This window comes from Artemia franciscana, chromosome 5 (assembly GCF_032884065.1).
Source record: "Artemia franciscana chromosome 5, ASM3288406v1, whole genome shotgun sequence".
Taxonomy (NCBI): domain Eukaryota; kingdom Metazoa; phylum Arthropoda; class Branchiopoda; order Anostraca; family Artemiidae; genus Artemia; species Artemia franciscana.
In genome coordinates, this window is record NC_088867.1 from 38935822 (window position 1) to 38949199 (window position 13378).

The 13378-nt window shown below is 35.5% G+C and overlaps 1 protein-coding gene across 1 annotated transcript in view; it reads right to left on the reverse strand.

The window, feature by feature from the left end:
- LOC136027382 (ecdysone receptor-like) overlaps window positions 1-13057 on the reverse strand; it is a 113528-nt gene extending 100471 nt beyond the window's left edge. The window contains exon 1 of the mRNA XM_065704569.1: window positions 12911-13057. The gene's annotated coding sequence lies outside the window, so the exon portion shown is untranslated. The remainder of the gene's footprint in view (window positions 1-12910) is intronic.
- Between the last annotated feature and the right edge of the window lie 321 nt (window positions 13058-13378).

A 13378-nucleotide genomic window follows, 5' to 3' on the forward strand; every position in this document is an offset into this window, starting at 1 on the left:
GGAAACTTCCTATTTTATTAGATAGAGTCTCGGGCCCTATTCTGGAACTTATTACGCATGAAAGGCACTTGCTGTTCTGCATCAACCTGGTTTTCTGAACTTTACAGCAGCTAGGTAATATCAGACCCCGCCATACCATCTCATTTTCCAAAAAGATACTAGATGGAAGTAGTTTTACTTTGTCAGAATCTATTTGATTTTCGTGCCTTAATGTTTGCCAATGGTACAAAATACTAACGAATTTGTCAGTACAGTAATCTTTAGAGCCCCGTTTTTACTCTCACGAATATACACAGGCTCCGAATAAGTCAGTAGGGACAACATGCAGTCTCTGGACGCAGAAATAGAGTCTCATAAAACAGCTTTGCCAATTAAAGACATAAACCTCATTATAAAAAAAGTCCAATAAAATAGCTTTTTCCTCAATAGGTCCTTCTCTCTCTCATCCTTCTCTTCCTCCTCTTCTTTCTTTCTCAATCCTGCTCTCTCTCAAATTATTTGCTCTCCTTAGTTTCTTTTCATACATTAGGGTCAGAATTCCCAGTCCCTGAAAGTTACTCTCCATTCTAGCGAGAGTTTATATGGGGTCCTTCTCTCCACTCCGGAGAGATAGAACTTGTTTATCTATTCTAGTAATTCTAGTAATCCTGTCTACTTGGGTGCAACTACCATTAGAATACATTTATATATTTCCTTATAAATGTTCATGAAATAAAACTGGCTTACAATACAGTGAATTACATTGGGCAAATGGAGTCGGTAGGGAACAATGAAAACCATCTTCTTTGGAATTCCACGAGACTGAATCAGCATATAGTCCCCCCCACTCCCCCACGATGAAATAAATAAAAGATGAATAAACAAAATAAATAATTGTTATAGATGCTAGCTACGACTGAACCGAATTTTTCGGTAAAGGGTTTTGTTTAATAGGTTAATTTACTAATAAAATTCTATTCCGAAATCTGCAAAACCTTCATGTTTCTATTGCTACTAATGTACAATAATATTTTTAATGTTATGCATAATAATGTATAATGTTTTTTTTCGTCGAATAATTTCGAATTTCAACCAATAAGATAATTGAAAAAAAAATGTGACTTAAGGTGGGAGCACTGTTTTGCGAATGGATCATGATTTTCTGCATCAAACGAACTCTTTCTAAGACTGAAATCTGATAATCACAATTAAGTAATCCCTTAAAAGAACTGAAAATGGGTGGCTTAGTATTTAGCCCACCAGCTCAGATATGCACAACGCATTCGACAAATTTGAAAAATTATCAATGTATATAATTGTTTTAAAAAAAAAGGTAGGATGGGCCACTATATAGCCAGGAGGTTGTGTCAGCCCCTCATTTAATTTTTACACTTAACTTGTCTTAGTGGTATAGTAGTTTTACTGAGCTCGAGGGGTCATAAAAATGTACTGACGGACGGGGCCATATGAAAAGCAGAAAAACTAACCACATATTTGAAAACCATTGAAATTCTTGGGACCGTGGATAACTATTGAGACTTCATGGGACGAACCTAAAAACCACCCTGCTTATGTTGTTGGATAAAGGGGCGAATATAGGCTACCCCTTTTCATAAAGGTAAGGAAATAAAAAAAAAAAGAACACCACCCAGGCGATTCATTATAAGTGAGGTCCAACAAATTACCCTTCACAATAACAAATATTTTAAACAAATGCATACCATAATGCCAAAGACAAGTCCACAACTGAATGAAGAAGTACGAAGATTTCTAATGTAATAATGCATGATTATCAATAAATAAAAGTCCCATTTTTGCTGCAAATAGAAAGGGGTTCCCTTCAATCACACAAATAGCGGACCAACCACCTATGAACAAGATTGTGGACTAAGCCAATCATGGGCCACTTAAATGAAACAGACCTAGAACTAGTAACGCTAGAATAGTTTTCCTATTAATCAACAAACAGCAGGCTATTTTGGCAGGAGTTTACTTTACTCATTAGCTCCTTGGCAAACAAAAACACATCTAGAAAATGAGACAGGAATGAGGCCAAGTTTAACAAAAGTACAGGTACAGATCAGTATCTAAGTCGCTTTAGTTCACGAAAAATGAATTGATTCCAATGAGTTATTTTCAGAACATATCAAACAGTTCGTGGTAACAAACTGTAGCAAGGAACCGGAGATAAGTTGCCTTATTTCGAAAAAAGGGAGAAACACCCCCAAAAGTCATAGAATCTTAATGAAAATCCTACCATCAGATTCAGCGTGTCAGAGAACCCTGCTAAAAAAACGTTCTTAAAATAAAATCAAAAGTTCTGATGGACTTTTTTAAGTATCCAAAAAATGGAGGGCAATTAGGCCCCCTCCCCACCCATTTTTCTCATAATCGTGATCAAAACTTTGAAATAGCCATTTAGCCAGAAAATGTAACATTAATACGCAAATTCCGTTTTAATTATTTATGTACGGTGAGCCAAAATCAAAACCTGCCTTAACTTTCAGTAACTTAAAAAAGTACTTTAAAGTACAAATTACTTTAAAGTAGTTTGCATTAAATTAAAAACATTCAGAAATTAAATTGAACTGAAAATTCAACTGAAAGTAAGAAGCAACATTAAAACTTAAAACGAACAGAAATTATTCCGTATACAATGCCCCGCTCTTTACGCTAAAGTTTGACTCTTTCTCACAACTCTACTTTTTAAAACAATAAAACACTTTAGCGTAAGGAGCAAGACATTGAGGAGGGGACAGCCCCTTTCATAGAGAATAGTTTCTGTTCGTTTTAGGTTTTAATGTCGCTTCTTATTTTCAGTTAAAAAAAATTGCATTTTTTATTTGATTTTGAACAAAACGTCAAGGCGGTATACTCAACGGCGCAATAAACTTTTCTTTCTAATGATTAGATTCTTTCCTTTAAGAGTTTAGATGATTTCGAGCATTATTGCATTAGCTTAAGTTACGGACATATCCATTTATAAAGCAGGTTTAACGATAAGTATTACAGCATTGAGAAGTATTGGCCCTCCTTCCCTTCTGCAGAAACTTATAATACTCATGAAACACAAAACTAAATGAAAGCCAGATATATATCTTTAAAAAGGAGTTTGTTATAAATTTGCCCTGTAAAAATATGATCTCGCTAATGTCTTATTAGAGGATCAAGCGACTAAGATATTATACACACATAATATATATATATATATATATATATATATATATATATATATATATATATAAAAGCTCTGGCCATACATAAAACAAAAAAATGAACAGAACAAGCAACTGAAATGATTGTCTTCCATACCTCCACATCTTTCTCTATTAAACTTTCTACCGAAATAACTAGGTCCCTAAACGAAGTCTCCAAAATACATGGGAGCGACGTTACGTCACCTTTGAAAAACACTATTCCTTAAATTCTTCAAAATTTTGCAATTACTTATAAAATGTTCTAGACCTTCCCCCATACTCCCTAAGAGGGGCCCAAGCACAACTACCTCCCAAGGCATATTCGCCACATGACTCCTAGTTTCCCCTACGAAGTGGCACACAATTTTCTCGCACCTGGAATCAGCACTTAAGAGCCCTCCGCGGTAAGTTCATTCTCAAATAAAACTCCTTACCATATTACTTTAGTCTGATTGTAAAAACACAGGGCACTAGACTTCTCTACACCAATAAGCCAAACCTGAATCTTCTGGTCCCGAAGGCGCGATTGAAACTTACCAAGGAAATCATTGGGTTTAAAAGAATTTTTAATTTACCTAGTTAAAATGTAAATTGTCCAGATGATAATTATGGTATCGTAAATAGAGCCTAATGGTAAACTTTACCTTTTTACCATCACTAGGAACGTCACAAATAATACTCATTGGTAAAAATATTACACGGACACTTGTCACGTTGAATAAAAACAATGTGAAAGCACCCTAATTATGATTTCGGTAATGCAAATAGGAATATGGCAAAACGCTGTCGAGCAAGAATTCTGAGACAACCAATATGTCTCAAAGTTCTAGAAAGCTCAGTTCGACACCTTCTAGATTCTGGGGATATGCTGCCTACTTGACAAATGCTCGTACAAACAAAGTATGTCATCATCTTGTCTAAGCTCGGAAGATAAAAATGAAATTCCAGTAATGAGTCATTTGCCAAGCCTATTTGAACATATTTTCGTTTCGCCAATTCTTTGAGACCTTATAAAAGAACCAGTTTAAATTGCATGAGCTTGTAATTTCTCTTTGGAATGGGAAAGGAGAATGAAAATGGAGAAGCAAAACAACAATTTGAAAAAACGACTATAGAAAAAAAAACAAGAAAAACACCTATAGGAAAAAAAACGAACAATAATTTCACCAGGTTGGCTAAAATTGTATTTACTTTCTCATTATTTTTTTCTATTTTTTCTAGTTCGCAAAATTATTCCTTTTATGCGAGGAACATAAAACAATGAACGCAAAGATATACCGGCATGTCATTTGGGCGAACCAAGATATCTCTACAATATCTGGAAAATTATATGACTGATCGTGATTGTGACTTAAATAGAAGCGACTGACCATATAAAATAAAAAAAAAACAACTAAACCTGGAAAAGTTACTTCCGTAAGAAATAATATCATTCATTGTTTGGGCAGCAAAACCTGATCCTTAGATTAAGCCACACCCTGACAGCTAGCCTATCAAAATATAAAGCATACAAAATGGAGATAAATTGAATACATATAGTCCAAAAGAAAAAAAAAATCTAGTAACCTTGACAGTATGCCAACAATTACTGTTTATACAGTAATGGGCATAGAACAATATCTAGGCATTTCTTTCAAGGAGGGAAGTTATGGATGTCCTAAAAAAATAATTGAAAAATAACCTTTCGCCTTGAGGGACAAAATTTCGGACAAAGAGCACTCGGGAATACGAGGCAAAGTGAGGATGAAAGTTAGGCAGCCCTACGTTTTGTATATAAGGATTGTCACCGTAAATCACAACCCAGTCCTGTATTGCTATTTCTCCAGCTTTTCCCCCATATTCTTAGCAAGACAACCGACGCACGGTTGCACTGTCGAACCCTCAGCCAAGTTCCCACCAGACCGACAAATGCACATTAAAGGTTTTATGTCTTGTGTCATCACGAGTCCAACCGTCTGATTTGTTTCAATGTTGAGCGAACGAGACCACAGTATAAATATATATACGAACAGTAACTAAAAGTTTCTACAAACATTCATAGTGTGAATTCAATCATCGTGACGCACAAAACATATGTCATTGCGCGCGGACGAAGGCGGGGTCATGAAGAGTGGTTTAGCTTGTGTGGTTTTAGATGTGTTTCACAAACCTTCAATGGAGAGCATAGGACTTTCCACCACTGTTCGTATATACTTATACTGTGAACGAGACAAATGGTCATCATAAAAATATTTTTATCAAATCCCCTATTCCTTTGACCCGGGGAGATAAGTGCCTAATTATAGCTAAACACGCCTCTGAAATCTTAGCTCTGATGAGCTCAAAAATTGTTTTGTTGTTGAAAAAACGGTACTTGTGTATTATTCAGAACACACTCAATAAGTGAAGTTAGGTTCTTTCGTGTAACAAACTACGATGCAGGTACATTTTATGAGAAAATCCGGTTTCATAGCCACAAAGACAAAACTCAAGACAAAACAAAGACAAAGACAAAACAAAATTTTCATTATATTTTGTTTTATTTCATTAGCTTTATCAAAAGTTCGGGCTATATATTTGCATATTAGGGGTGGGGGAGTGAGGTGTATTATATCAAATACCTAACTTAACCTAACCTAACCAACTCTATATATAAGATATTTAATTAAAATGTACCTGCATCGTAATTTGTTTCATGAAAGAACCTAACTTCACTTATTGAGTGTGTACTGAATAATACACAAGTACCAAAATAACTTACATTTTTTGTAACAGAAGCACTTATGTCATGGACACGCACTTTGGCAGTTAAACATCCAAGATAAGTACTTAGCAATTAAGCCAACCATGGTGATAGTCCAGAATCACCCTCGGTGTTGTTAAACCAGACATTTTCCATAGGTCTTACTATAGGCCTAGGCCATTCAACGCTTTAGGTATACACTTTATGCAACTTGCGACTCCTAAAACAACCTGATAAATAAGCATTGCGGCCAATTTTTACTGTAAGAATGAACATCATCAGAATAATGAATTTCGTTGCAATAAATGACAGCATGCAGCTCTTTATTTTCGTTTCCCATCTACATTCCTTACCATTCTTCAATTCTAACACCGGTCTTATGCTGAATAAAGGCAGCAATATCTAAAATCAAACCACTTTTAAATGGAAATTTTAGGTCTAATATTTATAAAAGCCTAAAATAAAAGACTTATATTACAAATTTTACTTAATTTTCTTTATTCGGAAGCAAAAAAAAGAAGAAAAATAGTTAGTAGCAGATTTCAAACAATCGAAACTTGTTTCCACTTTTTTCACTCTACTCTACAAACATTAGAGAGGAGGTGTCCCAAAAACAGAAAATGAGGGATTATATGGAAAACAAGCATTCTCACTTACTGTTCTTTTCAGTTTTTGATTACCGTATAATGTTCCTATTTTAGAAAGAAACTAATAATCATGTAATAAGAAAAGGAAGAATAACGAAACAAAAGAGAAGACATAAAATATTTTACTGGAAATTCAGCATATTTGTGTGTGAGAAAGTAAACTTGTAAAATTATTTTACACGGTTAATTAGAGCTCTTTATTGCCAATCTCCAAACTTTTAGTTTCGGTTAAGCCACAATAAAAGAAACAAACTTCAGAATGAAACGTTTCTATCAAAAGTTTCAAATATTTACTTTCGTATTGAACTACAGAAGGAAATGATTCTTAGTGTTAACAAAGAACCGACATTATTTCTTTCTTTCTGAAATTATTATTCTTACTAGGCCAATTTCAGACCAGATATACACAATATAAGAAACTTTCCAGAGATGGACAACAGGGGTGTCATGTATAAGGGTAGGTTGTACGCTCCATAGCGTTTTCAACCAGTCGATAAAAAAAATTGCATGGTAAACACTGGCGTGAAGCGCCTTTCCACTATACTTTTTTCACTGGTTAATCTATTTAAAGTTTTGTCCGTAAAACGCTTTATGTTCTAGAAACCCAAATTAGAGAAACCCAAAAGGATAAATTTGCAAGAAAATGCAATTGAGATTAGCGTTGATATCTCGAAACTTTTAACAATTTTAATAGCTGATTAGCCATATTAGTGATACAGTCTGTCATAGGCAGGGTCGTGTTCAGAGTTCTGACTAGGGGGTGGAGGCATTTTGGGTATTAGACTAGATCAGGGGCAATTGAGAAGAAAATATGTTAGGGAAACAATTCTTACTTTATAATATGCAGAATAATTGTAGTTAACACATTTTGACTGCAGCTTCACTATAATGTATCCTCTATCCCACCCCTAATGTGCAAATATATAGCCCAAATTATATATTGCCGATCCATTTCGCCTTGCCACGCAATCGAAAGGATAACGATCCCCTTATTTCAACCCGTGTAAACGTAAATTGAATTAACTATCATGAAATTAAAAAAAAACAAACAGAAAAACACATAGGAAATATAGTATTATGAAGTAAGAATTGTTTTCGCAACATGTTCCCTTCTCAATAGCCCCTAGTCCAGGATTATACCGCATTTGGAAAGAGGCTCAGCGACAGAAAAGTTTAGGTGGTTCCTCAGTAGCTGCGTAACTCAAAGGGCGTGTTTCTATGTATGAACTTTACAGGGATTTTTTTTTACTTATGACGGTGAAATAGTCTGGAATTTAAACAAGTCAGCCGAGAAGAAGTTTTGGCCCATTTTCCTAGTCCCACCAACAACCATTATTTATCTTCAAAAGCTTCAAGCATCATAACAGCTCAAATTTGCTTTTTCTAAGCGCTGAAGATTAACCTGTCGAAAAACCGGTTTCAAGTAAAACTACCCGATGTGACGATTTATCAAAGCGCTAGGCCTAGGCTATAGTTTACCGTTTGACTGCAATTATTTCAAAAGTCGGTCACCTAATTCAGTACCATCCCGCATCACCCAAGCATATCGTGTTTCTGCTTTCAGGTGAGCATTTGAAATACAAATTAAAATACTAAGATTTTTCCGGATTAAAAAAAAGGTATGTGACATATGGAAAAAATATGATCCAATCATAAATTTATGACAAGAGACGATGAATGAGTTTTTAACATCTTGTCAATAATTTTGGAATGTTTCTTCTGCCACACAAAACGAAAAGGTGATGACCAAACGCCGTCTTTTCACATTATCAAGCTGAATAATAATCTGAAGAATTCGCATCCGTTTTAGGTGACGAGGAAAAGCAGGCAGAGATTCACAGGGGGAGGGGGGATATAAAATCATTTGAATTGATAATACTATAGGTAGATATCAAACTTAATTCTGGAATGAAATAACATTCCCAAAAAAAAAAGAAAATGAGAAACAACTTATTGTACATGTTGCAGCCAAAGGCCATACGTCAAGTAAATGCAATGAAATGATCTGTTGGAAGAAAGAAAATTATTTAAAGATCAAGTAATTGAAAAAAACCCTTGTTTTATAAATAGTTCACTTTATGTCAGATAGCGAGGCGCCATTTGGGGGGGGGGGTCAGGGGTGGGAAAATGCTCTCCCCTGATTTTCCAGGGGGCCCAAGCTTCCACCACAAAGAGCCCTTTGCCGGCCATAATAATCCATTATGTCCAACATAATCCATTCTGTCCAAGTGATTTGAAATTACTGCACGCCTATTAACCAAAGAGCGTAATTACTTGACGACCCTTGGGGTAATTACGCTATTTGCTATTGGTAAGATACATAATAAAATTCTCAAGTTCTGTCAAATGCCCATTTCCTAGATGATTACGCGACACGAAGTGAGTCGGAGGGGCCCAAGATGGGGTTTATGCCCACCCCAAGCTTTGGTCCAAATGGCGCCTCTGTCAGATTGTTCACTTGTTTAGAGCTAAAAATAACGAATGATGTCTCAAATGGAGAGAGCAAGAAATTCTCGCAGTGGTTTAGGAGAATTTTGGTCTGAGGTAGCCTACATGAATTGTCGGCAAAATTGGTAATCCTCAAAGGTTTCTTACAATTTTATAAATCTAAGTCGAAAAAACTGATGATTTAAGAAGGAAAAAAGAAACTCTAATACTGTTTATATTAGATACGTTATCCAACAACTGCAAAGAATTATTCAGTCTATTAAACAAATGTATTTTCTGAAAATTATACGGTAAGACACAAAATCAAGACAAACAATAGCTCTAAATTTCTTCCAAGACCGACTCTCGAACTCACTACTGAATACACCTTAACGAACTATAAAACAAGTGATGAAAAAACCAATTTATTTCCAAAGATGATGTAAGATAAAAAATAACATAACGATGCTTTTACACCCATAATGAGCGCACTCTCAGGGTCTCAAGGGCCCCCCCCCCTTTGTTGGACAATTATATTGGATTTCACGGCCACCTGGGTCCATGCTATGCAAGAAAATATACTTTTGGTTTTACTTGACTACAAGGGCGTATTTAGGATTCCAGATCTACCCCTCCCCCAATGAAATACTAAGCATCACACAAAAGTATTTCGAAGCTCACATTCATTGACATAAACTGATTTTTTTTTTCTAGTTGAACCCCCAAAGAAAAAATAGTCCCAGCATAAATTTTACTCTACTGACTCAAGTATTATTTGCACTTTTATGTGTTGGATCCGTTCTGCAATCTATGATCAACAGGTCAGTTGAATTTCGTATTCTGCGAAAAGTAGATTTTTTCAACTAACTGAACTTTGTTGCAATTATATAGAATACTTTTAACGCTCATTTGCGGCCAATAATTTAGCTGATTAAGCTGTGACTGGCAAAGGTGCATTTCTTGAAGCCAACTTTTAATTTTGTTCGTCGTTTACTTTTGACCTCGGTAAACTTGGACAGAAAATAGCTGGGCAGGCAGAAGAACAGTAGTTGTGGGTCAAACTTTGAATTTTAAGATAAGAAGAACGAAATGTAAAAAGATGCTAGCGAAGCAAAAAATACATGGACGATTCCATAGAAAAAAGCTTCATTTCATTCAATTTTTTTCAGGTACTAAATAGCGGTCAAAAATAAAGATGTATTAATTCTAGTACCATTTATAAGGTCTTTTCTTTCTAGTTCTGAGAGCTAAGGGGTAATTTTGGACCCTTCAATCTTCTAATTCTACTTCCCAAACAAAACGGCTGCGAATTTACTATCTTTAAAGTTTGGAGAGTTGTAATACGTCGTCAACGGGGACTTTCATAGGAGGATACAGGGAGGGGGGGAGAGTCCCCTTAGATTTAGATTCATTAATTATTACAATAGAAAATGTTTTGCATAGAAGTAAAACAAAGGGCAATAGTTTACTTTAAGGTCTGTTCCGAACCAAACACTATGATAGAAATTGTTTACTTTATAACACTTAGAAAATTTCGATTTATTGGATTTCAGAGTTGCATCCAGATTAACTGAATCCCAGTCCCACTACCCAAACCCAATGCCAAGATATTGCCTTAGAATATACCAAAAGTTTCCTCGTTTTGTTAATTTGTATTTTTCTTTTCAGCAGTTGGTTACGGTTAACAATGCCTATTTGAACATAAGAAAAATCCCCAGTAAAATCAGTAATTTTTGGATATAGTGTTGGGTTATGTCCAGACATTTCTTAAAGGGGGGGGGGTGACTGGGATATAAACTGGAAGCTACTCCAGAAATACAGTAACTGTAATTTGTTTCAATCTAATAAAATAACAATTTTGTTGGTGAAGTGTTTAGTTTAGAGGACAGATTCTGAAAAAATTCGAAATTACATTCATGGAGTTTGTTTAGCCTATCACTTTTTTTCATTTTGTATAGTCCAGGAAGAATGATGATAGGGATTTTATCATTATATTGCTAGGCTTCTGAAATGACAGCCACAATTTCAGGTTTAGAAATTTAGTACGAGTTCGGGTTAACGGCGAAATTTTGCCAAATCTAGCCTTTATTCTTTTTTCTATCTCTATGTTTTCTCAAACAACCGTATTTCGCTAAAAGTCTGAGACCTGGTGTAGTTTTAAAGGCTTATTGAAGCCATTTTGGGTCTTATCAAAGTAGCATACATAAAGCACATGTTAAAGAATACTAATGTACACATCAATGAGCCGCTAAAGACTCCACAAAAATGTTCTTGCAGGGATTTTTAAGGAATCATTGAGCAACACTTGAAAAATCACTGGATAACTATTTGTCGAGAAATAACTTTCACTATTTTTAGTTTCCCACTATTTAGACCCAGAACGCCTCCATTGAGCCTTACATGTGCCTTTAGTGCCCATTCGAATATGACTTATGCTTTGTGTGTGCGGAGATTTCTCTCAAAAAAGCTTAATACGTTTCACAAAAGATATTATTTTAAGAGAAAGTACTACGATTTGGCCGAAGAGTGAAAAGTGTCAAAGACCCCAAAAAGTGTGAAAAAGACCCCAAAAGTTTGGTAACCATGGTCTCATCTGTAGTGATCATTGGTCTTAGAAATACGCAAAAGGTGCGTAAACATACCCTAAAACCTTGGAGACGGGTAGGAAGGACCGGACACAGACCCGAGAGCAACTTCGGAGGCATTAAGTTGTCAGCCTACGTCTGAAACAGACAGTGTGCAATTCCTTAGGATAAACAGAAAAACCTTCAAAACTGACGGGTTCCGTAGACGAAACATTCGGAAGTAATAAATGTGAATTTTTAGAAGTCAAAAATGGGAAGTACACATTACAGTACAAAAGCGTCAAGCTTTAGCAAACTCATTTGCATAAATAAATATTAATTAGTAAACAGCAAAGCCTACTTGTGACATTTTTTGAATAGGTATAAAATTTTGAGCGTCTAAAATCAATACATAAATTATTTTTTCTTTTGGTAAAATTCTAGTTAATTGGCTTCTTGCTATCTCGGAAAGGGTTTAGTTATGAAAATGAAACTTTCAGGGATGAATCTACAGACTAAAGTATGCTCTGGGAAGGTATTTTGAAGTAACTACCTCCACTCCTTCTCCCTCTGGAGGGCCCTGACCTTTGATGACCTTTAAAAATATGTGTGTTATAAAAGTGAAACCTTGCAAAATAGATCTTCTGCTTAATTGAAGTACAACAAAATTGTTTTCAGCTTCATAACTTCGCTCAATTCCATTTTATAAGGTTTTAAAGATATGCAAATACATTTCCTAAATTTTGAAAAAAAAACATTGATATGGCTCAAAACTCTACTCAAATAACAGGAATTGCATTTTCAGAAGTAAAGGCAGAGAAAAGGCAACTAGTAACTGAAAATTAAGGTAAAATGTTGTTTTGTCAAAATTTCAATACGTATAGACCTGTCATGTAGGCAAATTTCGGGGCTCTCTAAAGGGAGAAGGAGTAGAGGTGGGTACTTTAAAACACCTTCCCGGGACATACTTTAGCCTGTAGACACATCCCTAAAAGTTTCATTTTCCTAACCTAAACCCTTTTCGAGATAGCGAGAAGTCAATTAACAAGAATTTTACCTTGCTTTTATTTTTCCTTTTTATACACAATATAAAAGTATATATTCAAAATCCTCATAATTGCTCTTTTTTATGAATAATCAGTTTTCTCCATGAGGGATATCCGGTTTAATCTTCGCGTTGGTATTGGACCAATTGCTATGCATATTAAATTCTGGGCCTGAAGATGCAAAGCGGAAAGAAGAAGGAACAAATACAGTATGTTCAGAATCATTTGAGGTAAATTGTGTGGGACCTAAGATTGAATGACAGGTCAAAAAGGGTTCATATACATCAGTGGGGATACTGATTGAACTGAAGCAGAACAGGCTACTAACCTCTATGATGACTGTTTTCAGGAATGAATAATCCAAAATTGCAAAACCAAGGTCAATCACGCCTTATATCTTCAAGAAATAATCAACAATACACTGCAAGACTTTAGTACACATTTACAGAATATTACATCAAATGGCTTAAGACCAGAACGCGCTATAGCCGATAGCTACAGAAATTCACAGCCGCAACGAGCACGGCTTCAGGCTTCAATGACGTTTAATGGTGGCAACAGGTTAAGTAAAAAGAAGTCGATGTTTTAAAATGCTCAAGAAATCGTGAATAACTTGGCCTTGGAAAACGATGCCAAGCGTAGTCATATGCATTCGGTTGCCGGGGACTGCAAAAAATAACAATCTAGCGGGACAGTGCAAAGGAACTCATGATGCTTCTTTGTTCGACAGAAAGTAAGGGGCGAACAGAAATTAGTCGGTATATGAAAGGGACTGTCCCCACTTCAACGCCCCGCT